This window comes from Neopelma chrysocephalum, unplaced genomic scaffold (assembly GCF_003984885.1).
Source record: "Neopelma chrysocephalum unplaced genomic scaffold, ASM398488v2 Primary Assembly neopelma1_61b, whole genome shotgun sequence".
Lineage (NCBI taxonomy): Eukaryota > Metazoa > Chordata > Aves > Passeriformes > Pipridae > Neopelma > Neopelma chrysocephalum.
In genome coordinates this window covers 9,188,253-9,203,389 of record NW_020897717.1, presented here as the reverse complement: position 1 = coordinate 9,203,389, position 15,137 = coordinate 9,188,253, and the positions used below count along the sequence as shown (strand labels likewise).

General features: G+C 39.3%; 1 long non-coding RNA gene across 1 annotated transcript in view; it reads right to left on the bottom strand.

Moving 5' to 3' along the window:
* The window catches only part of LOC113966745, a 27,837-nt gene extending 12,870 nt beyond the window's left edge, over window positions 1-14,967 (bottom strand). Inside the window, exons 1-2 of the long non-coding RNA XR_003533941.1 lie at window positions 14,849-14,967; window positions 12,003-12,066 (exon numbers count right to left, since the gene is read on the bottom strand). This is a non-coding gene — a long non-coding RNA (uncharacterized LOC113966745). The remainder of the gene's footprint in view (window positions 1-12,002; window positions 12,067-14,848) is intronic.
* Window positions 14,968-15,137: the final 170 nt, after the last annotated feature.

The following is a 15,137-nucleotide window of genomic DNA, read 5'->3' as shown; positions in this document are numbered from 1 at the left end:
CAGCCCACATTAGGGTTGCGAGAAACATCCCCAGTTTCCCAAGGAGAGAAGATTTTTGTGGTTAATTCATCTGTTCTTACCCTGACCCCTAGCTTCCAGGCCTATTGGCCATCCTCAGCTATATTTAAATCTTGCAGAAGTCTCAAGTGTGACCCTAAGAGGTTTTTTTACTGAAAAAATGATAGCTGCATGGAGGACGACTTCCCAGCTTAAGTGACCCCCATGAGAAAAAAGTAAGCAGAATACAGGTATTTTATATAACCTGGTCAGCTGGTCAGTCTGTGGATGACTGCAATGTGTGCTGTGCCTGCCCAGTGGGCATTGCAGGGAACAGGCAGCAGAGCTACTGTTATGAGCGGGGAGCAGAGTTTAGGAGCTAAAAAGCTCACATCTGTAGGAATCCATAGAACAGCTCAAGAGGATTTATCTTCTACATTTCTTTCAGGAATAATTCTTGGCTTGTGCAATAAATTATTACAGGATAAATGTATGAGAATATTAACAATGAAAGCATCTCATTCTTCTATGCTGCAGCCCATCAAAAGACCAAAATCATGATCACTACCTGTGTCCTGAGAAGCTGGTAGCAGAGCTCATTTAATTCCAGAGAAACAGAAGTGACACACAGCCTCTATACCTGACTTGCCTGTGGCCACACAGGAAAACTAGCAGGGAGGGTTTGAGTAAAAACAAGCCCCCCCGTTTGTAACAGCAGCATGTGGATAACTGATGTTCCTGTTGTCCATGTTTAAAGGAAAGGAAGGACTTACTCATAACTGGAGCTTGGTGACTGTGTTCTGGTTGAGCCTACTGAAATAATTGCTACCTGAACTTGGCAATCGTGTTGCTTGTTAGGTTAGACTAAGAAGGCGATACTGTTACTCCTGTAGAAGTTACATTTACAGAAGCCCTCTGGAATCATCTTGTTTCCTGAATCTTTCCAAGTATAATACTCAAACTGATTTTTTTACATGACGCCTTTTTATTATAGTTGCTGTAATACAAGGCTAGTTACTAAAATAAGCCTACACTAGTTATTCAGAGTGAAGTTAGAGATGAGGCACCTATTGACTTGAATGGAGCTGAGACTTCATGTTCAGACCTTGGTAGAACGTTAAGTTCTGATCTTACTAATTCAGCTGCTAAGACATTGAAAGCTAAGGAAATTTCTTTCATCAGCTGGATAGGAACCTGTCCATGTTTTTTTGTAAAAATATAAATAACCCTGAAATGTTTTCTGAGCTAAAAGGAAGCTATCAGGGCAATGAGTTAGGAGCAGATCAGACCAAACCCTGTTCTCCCCAACCCTTTTACCTGGCTCTGCCCTCTGCCTTGCTTGAAATGCTTGTCCTTGCAGATCTTGGCACTTTTGCCATGTTTGGGTTCCTTCAATGGCCAGCTCCAGCATCTGTCTTTAGCTTGGTTCTCCACAGAAAGGGCACAAACTCATTACGTACAGCAGGTTGGGATCAAGGAGAGGCTGTGCCTGTGACACTGGCAGTGAGCCTCAAGCAGCTCCATGCTGTGCCTTCTCTGGGTAAGTGTACAAGGCTGGGTGGAATGCAGTTCTCTGCTGAGTAGGGATATCTGGCATGGCAGGGGCCAGGCTCACACAAGGAAGGTTGAATCACATTTCATTTTAAAAAGAGGAAGAGAAGTCAAAGGGAAGTGAAGGTGTTTTGAGTGTGGTATAAAGAGACTGCTGCTCAGTTTTCTGCACCCTGGGCCATTCATTGTTTCAGGACTTTGCCCTCATTCTCAGGGTTGCAAGACCTAAATTACTGTGAGTGTTTTAATACATCAAATCATTGCAGATCCATTTTGATACTGTGTAGTGATTGTAGCCATATTCATTCTGCATTGATACCTGTGTTAGAAGAGGAATTGTGCATATTTCAAATTTAACCTTCACTGCTTTTTCTAGCTATGTACGCAGAATGCATCTTTTTACCACCGGTTTGTTTGGGGCATTTTAAGCAGAAATAGAACTGTTAAGAAAATAAAAAGCATTATTGCTTAGATATCCCATGATTTGAGCAAGGTGTCTGACCACAAGATCTCCAAAAATCCATTCCAGCCAAAATTAGTCTATGATTCTACACCTGACTCCTGTTTAGAAGGAGTTGCCACTTCCCGTGGACCTGTGTGTGAATGCACTTTGTAGCCCCATGCTGATGGGGCTGTTTTCTGTCTCCAAGCTGGAGTATCCAAAGAAGCCAAGTCCTAGGTTGCTGCTGTGCCTAGACAGCAGTGTATACATGTATGCATTGTATGTGTGGGGTTATCCACTGCTCAGAGATTCCTTGTAACACCAAAAACTTGAAGGGGGGATGTGGGGGGTGTGTGAAATAAGGACAGGATGATAATGTTCATAGCAGAAATACCTTACAGTAATAGTTGTCAACTCCATTACTGTCAAATTAATTCTGAATTGTTGCCCATCACACACTGTTTAGCTTGAGGGAAGTGAAGTGGTGGCTTTGCTTCCATGGCAGAAATGAGAGTAGCTCAGCCCTCTGAGGAGCCTTGCAGAGTGGCAAAGGAAATGTCAAATATCATCTGGTCAAAGAGTGTTTCTAAAGTCCTCCAAGGAATAGTCCTTGCTCTATACACTTTATCTCCACCAGATATATGAAATAGAGGGAACTTTACATTTAGGAAATATCAACTTTCAGACGAAGCTGGGGATGTTTGGAGTTGAGGCTACGTTTGGACTGAGCCAATGTAATTTGGTTTTACAGAACAAATCTGCACCTCCAAGCAGCTATACCTATGATTTGAGAGTAGCAAAGATCAGTAGATGGGACAACAGACTGAAATTCAGCATCAGCAGGCTTGATTTCTGGGTAAACAGTTAACTGGGCATGTGACACCAGGCAGCTCCATGGTATTATCAGCACTCCTTCTCTAATCCAGCAACAGTGAGAATCAGTGCAGCAGACCTTCTAGTCCAAACTACCTGTCTCAATATTTGCACCCTTAGGCAATATCTTGACGTGTTTACGCACTCTGATAAATGAGATTGCATGACTGTGAGCGTTAATTATCTGAATAATTGAAATAATATCTATTTAGATGCCTAGTTAGAATTAAAATGCCCAAAGAAGTTTGTTTCTACCTTTGTAGTGCACATATAGTGTCTAGAGAAAGGAAAAGATAAGCATGTGCTGAAAACAAAGGAAACTGATCCCTCAGTGGACCTTAGTCACTTATTCCCTGGACGCCTCTCTATCGAGTTGCTGATACGCCTAAGTTTTGTTTCCTTCTCTCACTTGAAGATCTACAGGAGGTTTTTTTGGACCCCCCAGCTTACCAAACTGAGATTTGGTCAACGAACATTGAAGGAGACACTGGGAAGGAGCCCAAGTTTTGTCTCTGTGAGCCAGGTAGAGGTCTTGAGAAAAATGGTAGCGGTGCTGAAAGAGTTTAATGTGATGGTCTTGTCTAGAAAGCACAATGAAGCTGAGTGCTACCAGACCTGTACATTATTGCCAGAACTATCTTAGATGTATGGAGGGGGAGATAATGATTAGGCCTTCTGATCTATGATGTTACCGATGAGAATGCTGCTGGTACTGAGAGAATTAAATGTTTCAGAGTCATATGCTTGAGTTGGTTACACAAAACCTGGATTATTCTCTGGGGTCAAACAACTGCTGCTGTTGCTTAAGGCTTCACAGATTAATGGTCATTCTATATCTTGCAAAGTTACCTTTAAATTGCAGCCAAAAAGGAACTTAGAAATCACGATGACAGTTGTAGCAGTAAATTAAACCACACTTTTCCCATATAATGCAGGTTTACTGCTACAAACAGTCTGCACTAATTACTCTGTGGGGGTGCAAGTAGGTGCAAGTATTTTGCTGCATATACATTCTATATGCCTGGCTAAAAACAGTGCAGGACCCTCAGCAGGTGCTGGTGAGAAAACAGGTAATGGGAGCCCAGGTGTAACTGGTAGGGTAACCTCAGAGAGAGCAACCCCTGTCGTAAACTCATCTGGCACGGAGTTTACAGACTACGGATTTTGCCCTCTCCCTTGCTTTCTTCCCTGGGCTCATCGCGGTGGCTGTGTGGCTCCCTGTGGCCAGAGAGAGAATCGCTTTTTCTGTGGTGAGCAACCCCCGGCGAAGATTTTATTTGCAGGGTCACTTTGACATAATTCTAGGAGGTGGCATTGTAACTTTTGACTGTTAAGTGCTTCAGTCTTATCCATAAAAAGCTTTGGAGCATGACTAATTAACATAATAATCACCTCTCAAAGAGAACACATTAACTCCTCGAACTCTCAAGATTAAAAGATCGGAGAGAAGGTTGGAAGATGCTGAGAAATTGAATTAGCGGCTTCTCAGTATGGCAGACAGTAAGGAACTTCATGCACTCATGTGTGCTAAGGGATGAGCACCATGCCCCAGGGACCCAGGCAAAGCTGCTTTCTTCTCTGGGATTATACCATGCAGGTACTTCTCTGAGGTCGAAAGGGAATGAGCTTTGGAGAACTCTGGAGCCCTGTATTTATTCAAAGTAATATTCTGTGAATCAAATGATCTAATTAACTAAACATGCATTTGACCACAAAAAATGTTATTTTTAGCTGACCTTGCGAACCTGCATCAGGGTTGCATCCTTTTCTCCCTGAAACTCTGCATCTATTTTCTAAAAAATCCCCCTGTTCTTTCTGATTTAAATCATCAGTAATTTGTGTGGCTGCTCTTGAATTTTGATCCTCAGGGCCTGTAATGTCTCTTCATCCTTTTTAATGATGAGATAAGCTGCTAACAGAAGTAATCAGGTTCTTTAAAATTGTACCTAAGAATGCAGGTACAAGTAAAGTTTTCTTTCTCTTTGCGAGTAGAAAAAGGGAGAGCAATTACAGATCAATAAAATTACAGACCCATAAAATTACATTCCAATTTGGATTTTTATTACAGATTTCCAGGCTTCAAGCTAAGTTCAAGATGATACTGAAATCACCAAAATGGAAACAAATAAAATAGTCTCTGATTCTAAGTTTCAGCCTCTCCAAAACTGAATGAGGTCTTGTAGAAATCAGATTTCACATTCACAGAGAGAAGGTGTCTATGAATTTAGGTATCTGTCTGTCACATACCACAATAATTGTTACCATCCTAATTTTGCAGACTTGGGAATTGTGGACTGCCTGAGGTGTCAGCCTCATACTGTAGCCACTCACAATAAATTGCCCTACTGTATAGCACCACTGCAACATTTTGTCCCATTCTCTCTTCCAGAAGGATGGTAGTAATCTGGAAGAAAAAAATACACCAGTAAAGGCTGCACAGATGGTTCTGTAACAGCTGATAGGTAGCTGCAGTTGCCGATAAGTATTTTGGAGGTGACAGATAGCAAGGGCAGTGAAGAATTACCAACAGCATTTAAAGGGACTCTAACAGGCCACAAAATAATCCTGATGAAATACTTAAAAATTTTTCCAGCACTAAGACTTCTTAAATGGGAATAAATTCCCCTGAAGACAGGGACATCTCTCTCTCTTTTTTTTTTTTTTATCAGAAGTCTCCTAAGTGTCTTGCACAAGCCTTGTAGGAAAGAGCTTGCGTTGTAACAGTAACCACAGCTCCAGTCAAGTTGACTTTTGATGGAGTGCCAGTCATCAGTACCAACTGCAGAAGGGGCTTACTATGGAGGCTGTTTGACACAACAGGTAGATCTACAGGGAAAAGCCTTGGCAGGCATGAGGCCAAGGACATCAGCTAGTGATTCTGTTCATACCCGGCTTGGAGACCAGAACTGTGACCCACTAGCTGATAATGGTGTCCAAGGCACCATGCCACGCACAGCCAGGGCTCAGGAGCCTGTGGCTACCTGGAGTCCTCTGGGAAGGTTGTTACACAATCATGGTTTGAAGCTGAAGACCTCACCTCTTTGCTGTGCTACCATGTTTAAAATCTCAGCCATGCATCTCTCCCATTTTCTGCTGCAATGCATGTCAACAGAAGCAGGAGGGAGGCTGTGTGCCACCTGGACTTGCTAAACAGCCAGACTATCCCAAATTATTGGATGTATGATTAGACAGTTGTCATGAAAGATCAAGAACGCTTTAGATCTTGGGTACATGTGAAAAAAAAGGAGTTTGTATAACTTAAACATGAGAACCTACAGCCCTATTAACAGCAGTTGGAGGGACATTCTCTTGGACTTGACATACCCAAGACTATGGCCTTCTCCATAATCCCAGCAGGTTGACAGGGTGATTGTCAGATTGAAGGGCATGAGGTTTCTAAACACAAGGGCATCCTTTAAGAACAAAAGGGGTATGGTTGCCCTACCTCTGGAAACCTGACATCCAGCAAAGGTTTTTAAGGCAGTTGGGCCTTTCAGCAGCAGAAGATATCTATACAGCCAGCATCTTTTACAAAGACATTTCACCAGCTTGGAGGCTTTCATGGGGGCCTTAGGGTGAATCATTCCATCAACTTTTGTCTGTCCCCAGATGAAATTCATTCCTCCACAGAAAAAGTCTCTAAACTCTGAGAGAACATTAAGGAGTGGGAGCGAAACACAGGCTAGCCACTTTTCCTGTTTCCCCCTCATCCTTAGCAGTGGGTTTAGCACAACATGTTGTCAACTGGAATGGCAACCAGACATGATTCTGAGATAATGCTCTCTGAAACATTAATCAGTGAGTGACAAGGACTGATGTTGGTTTAGGATGCTGTCTTAGGAGCTTGTCCTCACTCGAAATTCACAGTCATTCCTGATGTATTTAGCTTCTTTAGACAGCTCTGCTCTTTTTATAAGTGCTCTTGCTCTGTTTGAGGGTCCACTCCATCCACAGATAATTAAAGCATAGCCATCTGCCATCTGTGACTGAATGATATCCCTATTGGACATTTTACTTATGCAGTCTGAGGTGCCTCTAGTTTCTGTTGGTGTAGTACAGCTTTTCCAGGAAAGGCTGACAAAAGATATTTTTATTTGGATAAAAAAAAAACTGCCCTGTGTTGCAATGACTTTTTTCCCCCCTGTGTTCTGTCACAGGGCTGAGGGCAAATAACCAAACTGAATAGGTAATCCCCTGGAAAGTGATATCAGTCCTGAGTAGAGATCTTTCATGCAGCAGGTTCTCCCTCCGGTCACAGATATTTCCAGGTAGCTTTTGACATTTTCTGTTGTTGGATTTGCCGAGTGCCAAAATAACTCCCCTCTGAACATGACAGGAACAGCTTCACTGACCTGGAAAATCACGATCTGCTTCTCCTCTTCCCCTTGGAAGATTAGCCTTGAACTTCCCATGCTGCCACCAGCAGCCAAGTCTCACTGTTTGGCAAGTTGTGGTAGGTAACATGAATCATAGTGCTATGGCCTTAGTGCTGAGCCTGCTTAATGCCTATGGCTATATAGAAACTGCAAAAGTTCTCCAGTCTGTGATCACAGATGTCTTTAGTTTGCTCACTGAAGCATTCTGAGCCTGATTTCCCTGTCCTAGCCTCATACCTCATCTCTGCAGTTTGCTTAATGTATATCTTGGCAACACATCAGTATCCTCTGAGAGGAAAAATCAGGCTGTTGCTACAGGATGGCATTCAGGATCATGGGTGAAGAATAGAAAAGTCAACTACACTGTGAGTATTGGAGAATCCTACATTAAAGGGCTGTGCTACTCTTAAGAAACGGCCCAACTGATTCCCACTAAAGGCAAACAAATTTTTGGTTGCATAAGATGCATACATACATATATATACATACAGAGGTAGATAGATAAATAGATATGTATAGATATACTTTTGTTTTGAACTGCTTCTTCTCAAGATATTTCTATATAAACAAAATCTGATGCCAAGGACAGGATTTCATAACCATATTGGCTATATCAGTTCTGCAGTTGTTGGCTTCCTTTCTCAAATTATATAGTTAATATAATTAACTATGTCTGTCTTTTCCATGATGAGTTCCACTAAGAAGTTGGTGCTCCCTAGGCAAGAGGTCATATGGATGTCATTGAGTATCTTCCTGGAAGCTTCCTACAGAAATAAAGCTTAAAAACTGTGAGGAAAAAAAAAGTAAGGTGGCCACCTTGCTCTTTAAATACTTATGTCTAACCAATGTGTTTGCTAATTGTTTCGAAGGAGGACAGCAGAAAATATTTAAACATCTTTGAGCATGAAAGCAAAATTTGTTGAACTGTATCTGTCAAGTGGAAAATGTTCTACAGGCATAGATGAGTCCTGCCTTACACTAGGGATATGCTGAGGCAGTGAGTAATTTAAAGAGTTGTATTCAAACATGTTATTTCCCTTCTGTTATTTCGACTGATGACAGTGTCTCTACAAGCCTCACTGCCCACCTCTTGTTTGCTTTTAAAATTTAAGCCAGAAAGAAACATGCTGTCACCTGGTCTAACTTCCTGACTGGAAGATTTCACCCTGCCAATATGGATAGAACTTAATAACCTGTTTAAACATTGTCCTGATTTGTAAGCACAGAAAATCAGAGAATCTCCATCTACCTTAGTTATCTGCTTCTAAGGTTACTTGTTCTCTCAGCTAAAAATCTGGGCTTTTTCCCCTAATTTGTCTGACTTCATCTTGCAAAAATCAGTTCATGATGCACTTTTCTCCATCAGTCTCATGAGCTTTTCTTCACTTATTCATGAAATTCACTTATTATATGAAAGCACTTATTGACCGTAGTCATCTTACCGTAGCATAAATGGGACTGGATTTCAGTTTGGTTTCAAAATAACACATGACAGATTGAGAAAACATGTAGTTCAAGAAGCAGTGGAGCTAATGAAGTTTGTTTTCCTGTGGATTTGTATCTCATAGTTAAATTCTCTGGTGTCTCAGGAGCAAATATCACAAAAAACACAATAATCAAAGGGTTTCCCAGCAGTGAACCCATTCATCATCATCATCATCCATGTGGACTCTGGTCTCAATAATGTAGTTGGGCACTTTGGGATGTTTCTTCCCTCTCTGCTGACTAATTTTCTTGGAACTTATAGGAGGAGGAGGGATATAGAGACCAAGAGAACTATATTCAGGTGATATGATCAGTTAAGTTACATTTCCATGGAAAAGAACGAGACCAAAAAAAAAAAATCAGTTCTATGCACAATAAACACTGGTTTTTAAACCTTTGCAGTGGAAAATACCACTCCAGATGGTCTGTTTGAACTTTCTTGTTTTCAAAATCTGTTTTTGTTGTTGAAACCCATATACCAAGATCCCCACTAAGACAATGGGTGTTACAGTTGTACAGCAAGTCCAAAATTCAAATCTTCCCTGTTGAAAATCACGCAACCAGTTTCTCGTAATTTGAGTTTAGGGACACCAGGAAGTTCTGTACCATATGGTACCAGAATATTTGTCTTCTGCAAAAACTTTCTATCTCCCTATCCTCTGTTACAACCACTTGGCCTTTTTTTCCTAACAGTCAGTTACGTCAGATATAACTGATATTCTTGGTGTAAGAATTTATCCATCCCTAAAAGCAAAGGATTGTTATGAGGTTTCTGTGTGTTTCTACCAGGAGCTATCATATATCATGTGCTGTCAAGGGTACCAACAGTGACAGGTGCCACCTGTTAAAATACTGCTACAACTGTTTATGGATCTTGCTCCATGGAAAATAGTGTCTCTAACCCTTCTATCTAATGCACCAGTAACCTTTAACATTACAAAATCTGACTGTGTATTAGGGACAGTGCCCATATAAAACTAGGCATTGTAATTGGAGATCAGTACGTTATGCAAACCAATTCCTTTGGTATCTGCTACCAAAAAACATACCTTGAAGCAGGTATTCTACCTGTAAACTAAGCCTAAGACTAAGGTTTTCTCTTCTCCTTTTGCTATAAAACAAGCAAAATGTAGGACTGATGAGGACTAAACTCTGCCTTTGTCCAAACAGAATAGGAATAGGGGTCATGCTGTGTCTCTACTTGCAGTCTGTTTGTTTTGTTTTTTTGTTTTTTTTTTTAATTTTGGTCAATGAGTGGAAGCATTAGCCAAAGGAAATGTGGTGTGAATGAAACTAAAGAAGGCTCAGCTGCCCTCCAAGCTTAACAGCTGAGTTATCAAGAATTTGTAGTAGCTTTAGTGTCATTAAAAGGTGCCCCAAAGTACACTGAAGCCTTCCATTAGAAGGCTCTGCTGCCTGTCTTTCCAGGCATGTTGGCTTGTAAGGCAGGAGATACTTGGCTGTAAGTGCACTCTATCATACTGCCTTGGTGCCTTCTGAGTGTACAGAAAGGTGTTGGATTCAGGGCAAACCTGAACTGCACAACTCTTTGCAGGTGTGGTGACCTGTGAGAGAATGTGGAAGAGATTCTCCCATCATTGCTAACGATATCACTTCAATGTGATTTCTGTGCATTTTTCTCCTACAGGAGAAACAAGACAGAGGAAAATCATGTTATTCGTATCATAGCATGAGTCTGTAGACATTGGGAGCTAGAGAAATAGTGACTGATCTGGTAATGAAAATCTGTGACAATAATGGTGCATGTAGACCTGGTGATGGCTGTACTTGAAAACCTTTCTCCCAATATACCTAGAGGGACTGTAAGTACAAATAAATTAATGGAAAAACATTTGAGACCGGCTGTTCTACAATAAGAAATATTGTTGCTTTTAAAAAAATTAGGCAGCTCAAGTCAGCAAAGTATTTACTTATTGTATCATTTAAAGCACTTTTTGACAAATATTTTGAGAGCTACTAGCTATACATTTTAATCTCAAAGGTAGTATACTATCTCCCTTTCAAAAGAGGCCAAATTGAGGCATAGATCCTGAACTTGCTCACCTTCCTAGGAACAAGTTAGTGAGTCAAGAACAGAAATCATAGATTGTCATAGTAGAATTCTTCCTTGGAGACAATTCTAATTCTTCAAATTTTGATTAATTAAGGACTTAAGGATACTCTGGAATTTCACTTTTGAAGTTCTATGCACCTCATGCACCTCAAATAACCAGTCTTCTAATCAGTTTAAATAGTGGTCTTAAAGATCAATTCAAGCACTTTCTGTTCTTAAGGTTAATGAATACAATTTTGAAAATTAGCATATATTATATGAAGATATATAATAGATAGGGCTGTTAGTTTCATTACAAGAAAACAGAGCTAAGTAATTCAAAATGTCCAGCCATATATTCTATTTAAATATTATTTTACAGAACATAAGGAATGGATAATAAGGCAAACCTGGATTTAGTAGAGTTCATATGCTCCCCTCTCTGAATGCAAAAATGCGTCTTTTCTACTCTCCTTGTTCTCCTCCTCATTAATTCCCCTGCTGTCAACTTTTCGATTTTTTAGTCCTTCATGTAAAAACTTGACCTGCTATTGAATTTATTTTATGCGGGTTTTTGTTTTCCTCATTTAAATGGTTTGTAATGCAAAACCATGAAGGTACAGCTGCTGCAACAAACTCCCTTGTTGAAGCTTGCCTTGCTGCACACATTGCTTTTGGAGTCTCACTTGGCTTTGAATGCAAACATTACAAAAGATGAAAACTATCATGGTCTTAAGCACTATAATTAATGCTGCTAATTTTGTTCCTTTGCTGTCCTGTCCACAGCTGTGTTGTGCAGAATTTCTTCAATGAACATGTTCCTTGTTTCCCTCACAAAGCAATAGAGGAAAAGTAGTGAGAAATGTTACCCTCTGGTACTTTTTAGAGTCTTTCTGCCTAATATGCCAGTATTTTATATGGTTTTGTTAATCCTATGTATGAGTTTTGACATTAAAGTCAGTAACCAGAACAGTAGAAAAAAAATGATGTCATCTGTGTACAACAATCCTGGGTAAATTTAAAATTTCTGGGCATGGACCAAATGAGCGAAAGTGAGGAAAAAAACCCAATGTGCATAAAGACATATAAGCACAAATGCAATTGAATATTAAAAAACTCAGACTACTTATGTGGAGAAAATGAGCTAATATAAAACACATCTCAGTCACTCCAATATTTATAATTCCTCTAGTTGTCACGTAAAAGCATTCTTAAGATGTCTTACCTTGTTAATATTAAGTACTCAATTCCTCCTTTTTGCTAGAAGACTTGGGCACATTTCTGAGAACCTGAAATGTGATTTTACATGTCTTTCATCTCTTTGAACAGAAACCTCAAGATTTTTATCAGCTATTTTTCTAATTATTTTTATAAAGAACATATATTTTTCATTATTCACCATCTGTCTGGTTTTATTTTCAATACTTTTCCTATTGAGCTTCTTTAAGGCTTCTGAACCTATGCAATCTTCTCTGATGGGAAAGCAAAAAAATAGCTGCCAGAAACATAACAGAATTTGCTACAGTGCTTTACTATACTTTTTTGCTATCTATCTGTATACGTATACTGTGTTGGGCTCCCACAGCAAAGTGTTTGCCATTTATTTTTACCTATTTCCATGTGCAAAAAAAAAAAATCTTCAGAGAAATATCAAATTGCCTACCATATTATTTATCTTCAGCCTTTAATATTTTGTCAGATAACTTGGCCCTAGAATAAGGGAAAAGGTACTCCTTACAGCACAAAGGAGAGATGTCACCAAAACTGACAAACTTTGGTGGAGAACTACTTGGAGAACTTGAACTCTTTTTTTTTGTTTAAGTTTAGGGAAATTATATGGGCCATTTGATGTAAAAAAAAAAGGATAATAAAGTATTAGAAGCAATATTATAAGTAGGCTATTGAAAACTATTTGGTGGCTTTCAAAGACCTGAAGTCAGTACATGTATTTTCAAGACTAGAAGTCTGAGAGTTGCTCCTGAACTAGAGACCAGAGTTGAAAATACAATACCCAACAAAAGAGGCATCCATTTAAAACTCAGTGTATATTTTTTGAATAATTGGCATCTGGGTTCACTTATATGGCCATATGTAAGAGAAAAAAAGTCCTATAACTCTTATAAGTGTGAAAATCAGACAGAAAGAAAATGGAGTGCCTGTTGAAAATTTTAATGACCACTTTTAGAAATGCGTTTTTCTCAAAATTAGCCAACTCTTAAAAATAAGTATAATAAAAAGGAAAACTACTCTGCTGCTGGTTTTTAAAGCACGACATTTTGACATTTCTGTGATTCAAACCAACCTTTCTAAAGAAACTTTCAAGATAGTCCCTAGACAAAACACAGTATTGAAAACCTACCCTATTTCTTTTGAAATATAAATAGAAAGGCTCCCATTGATAACAGTGGGAATGCATGATGACCTTTTGCTAATTTGAAAGTACAGAAGTTTGAAACTGAGATATCTGAAACCAGAAATGAAGCTTAGAGCTGAATAATACATACTGTACTGCTTGTCCTTTTTATTGTATAATGCCATAATTTATTTACTATGCTAATGGTGTATGTGAGGATTTTCTTTTAAGATAATTGAAACTGGTGATGGAAATGAACCCTTTAGATCACCCTGTTCCTCATTAACAACAAAACTAAAATGTCTTTACACTGTATAATTCATTTGCTCATTTTTTCCTGTAATGAACAGAGACATTATCTACAGATAGAAAGCTATAGGATTTTCATAATGGACAGCAGGAGCTTTTGTGCCTCCTGATGATGAAAGTAAAGGTTTAGATTTTTCTAAAGACTAATAGAGGAATATTGCATAAATATTCAGTAATAGCATGACACCTACTCCCCTCAAACCTATTTCAAAGCCTGAAATAAAATTGAGAAATGATTGAGGCCGTGTGGAGATGCACTATGAGGAACTACTCTGTCCTGTTGCTGAACTTCTACTGTTCAGCAATACAACTGTTCCCTTTTGCATCTCATTCAGGAAAGGTGTCCCTGCACACGACAGGGGGTTTGGAACTAGATGATCTCTAAGGTCCCTGCCAACCCAGGCCATTCTATGATTCTATAATTATACCAGTGTGTTACAATTCTTTGCTGAAGAACTAGGAGTTCTTGTTTCAGTCACAGCCAATTCCACATGGAGAGAGATTAAATTGAATCCAGAACTGCACCCTGGCATCACTCCAGAATTATCATAAATGATGCTAGAAAATACACTACATGCTTCTTAAAATTTCTATAATGTCATTAGTGTATTGAGGTGTTATTCAGTGCCATTTAATGTAACCATAGTATTTACTGGCTCAATGTTAGGATATGAACCCACACATTCTTGTTTTCAAATTTTGCATTTTAAGCCATTACATTATTTAGCTTATTTTTAACAGGAGGTTTGAGTATGGTATAACACAGGTGTTCATATGTGGTGTGACAGTATAGCTGCCATAAGTTTTGGAGTTTTTAATGAATGATTTCTTGAAGAATCATGAGGAATTTTCATCACAGTTTTAAAGGACAATTCTCACAGAACATGCTGAGTTGGAAGGGACCCACAAGGATCATTGAATCCAAACCTTAGCCCTGCAGAGGACCATCCCCAAGAGTCACACCATGTGCCTGACAGTATTGTCCAAACACTTCTTGAACTCTGTCAGGCTTCATGCTGTGACCACTTCCCTTGGGAGGCTGTTCCAGTGCCCAACCACCCTCCGGGTAAAGAACTTTTCTCTGATATCCAACCTAAACCTTCCCTGACACAACTTCAGGCCGTTCCCTCAGGTCCTCTCAATGGTCACAACAGAGAAGAGATCAGTGCCTGCTCCTCCTCTTCCCCTCACAAGGAGGTTATGACTGCAATAAGTACAGAAGAGATTGATATTTTAAATAGTTTGAGGGTTTTTTAGCACTTCTCAGTATTAAAAAAACTCTGCTAACATCTTCCAATGTTCTGTTGCTATCTGTTCAATAGAAGTAAGTTTTTCAGGAAATGTTACTTTTAATGGAAAAAAGTGTATTTTCCTGAGGAGCTATGAGGATGTGAGTTATTTATTCATACCTTCAGGCCTGGTGGTTTATCTGATCAGGAAGAAGGGAAGGAAAGGGAAAAAAAGGGGAAAAAAAAAGGGGAAAAAAGGAGAAAAAGGGGAAAAGAGAAAAAAAGAAAAAAGGAAAGAAAAAAAGGAAAAAAGGAAAGAAAAAAGAAAGAAAAAGGAAAGAGGAGAAAGAAAAGGGAGAAAAAAGGAAAAAAAAAAAAGAGGGAAAAAAGGAAAGAAAGGGGGGAAGAGAAAAAAGAAAAAGGGGAAAAAAGAAAAAAGCAAAAAAGCAAAAGAGAGAAAGAGAAAAAA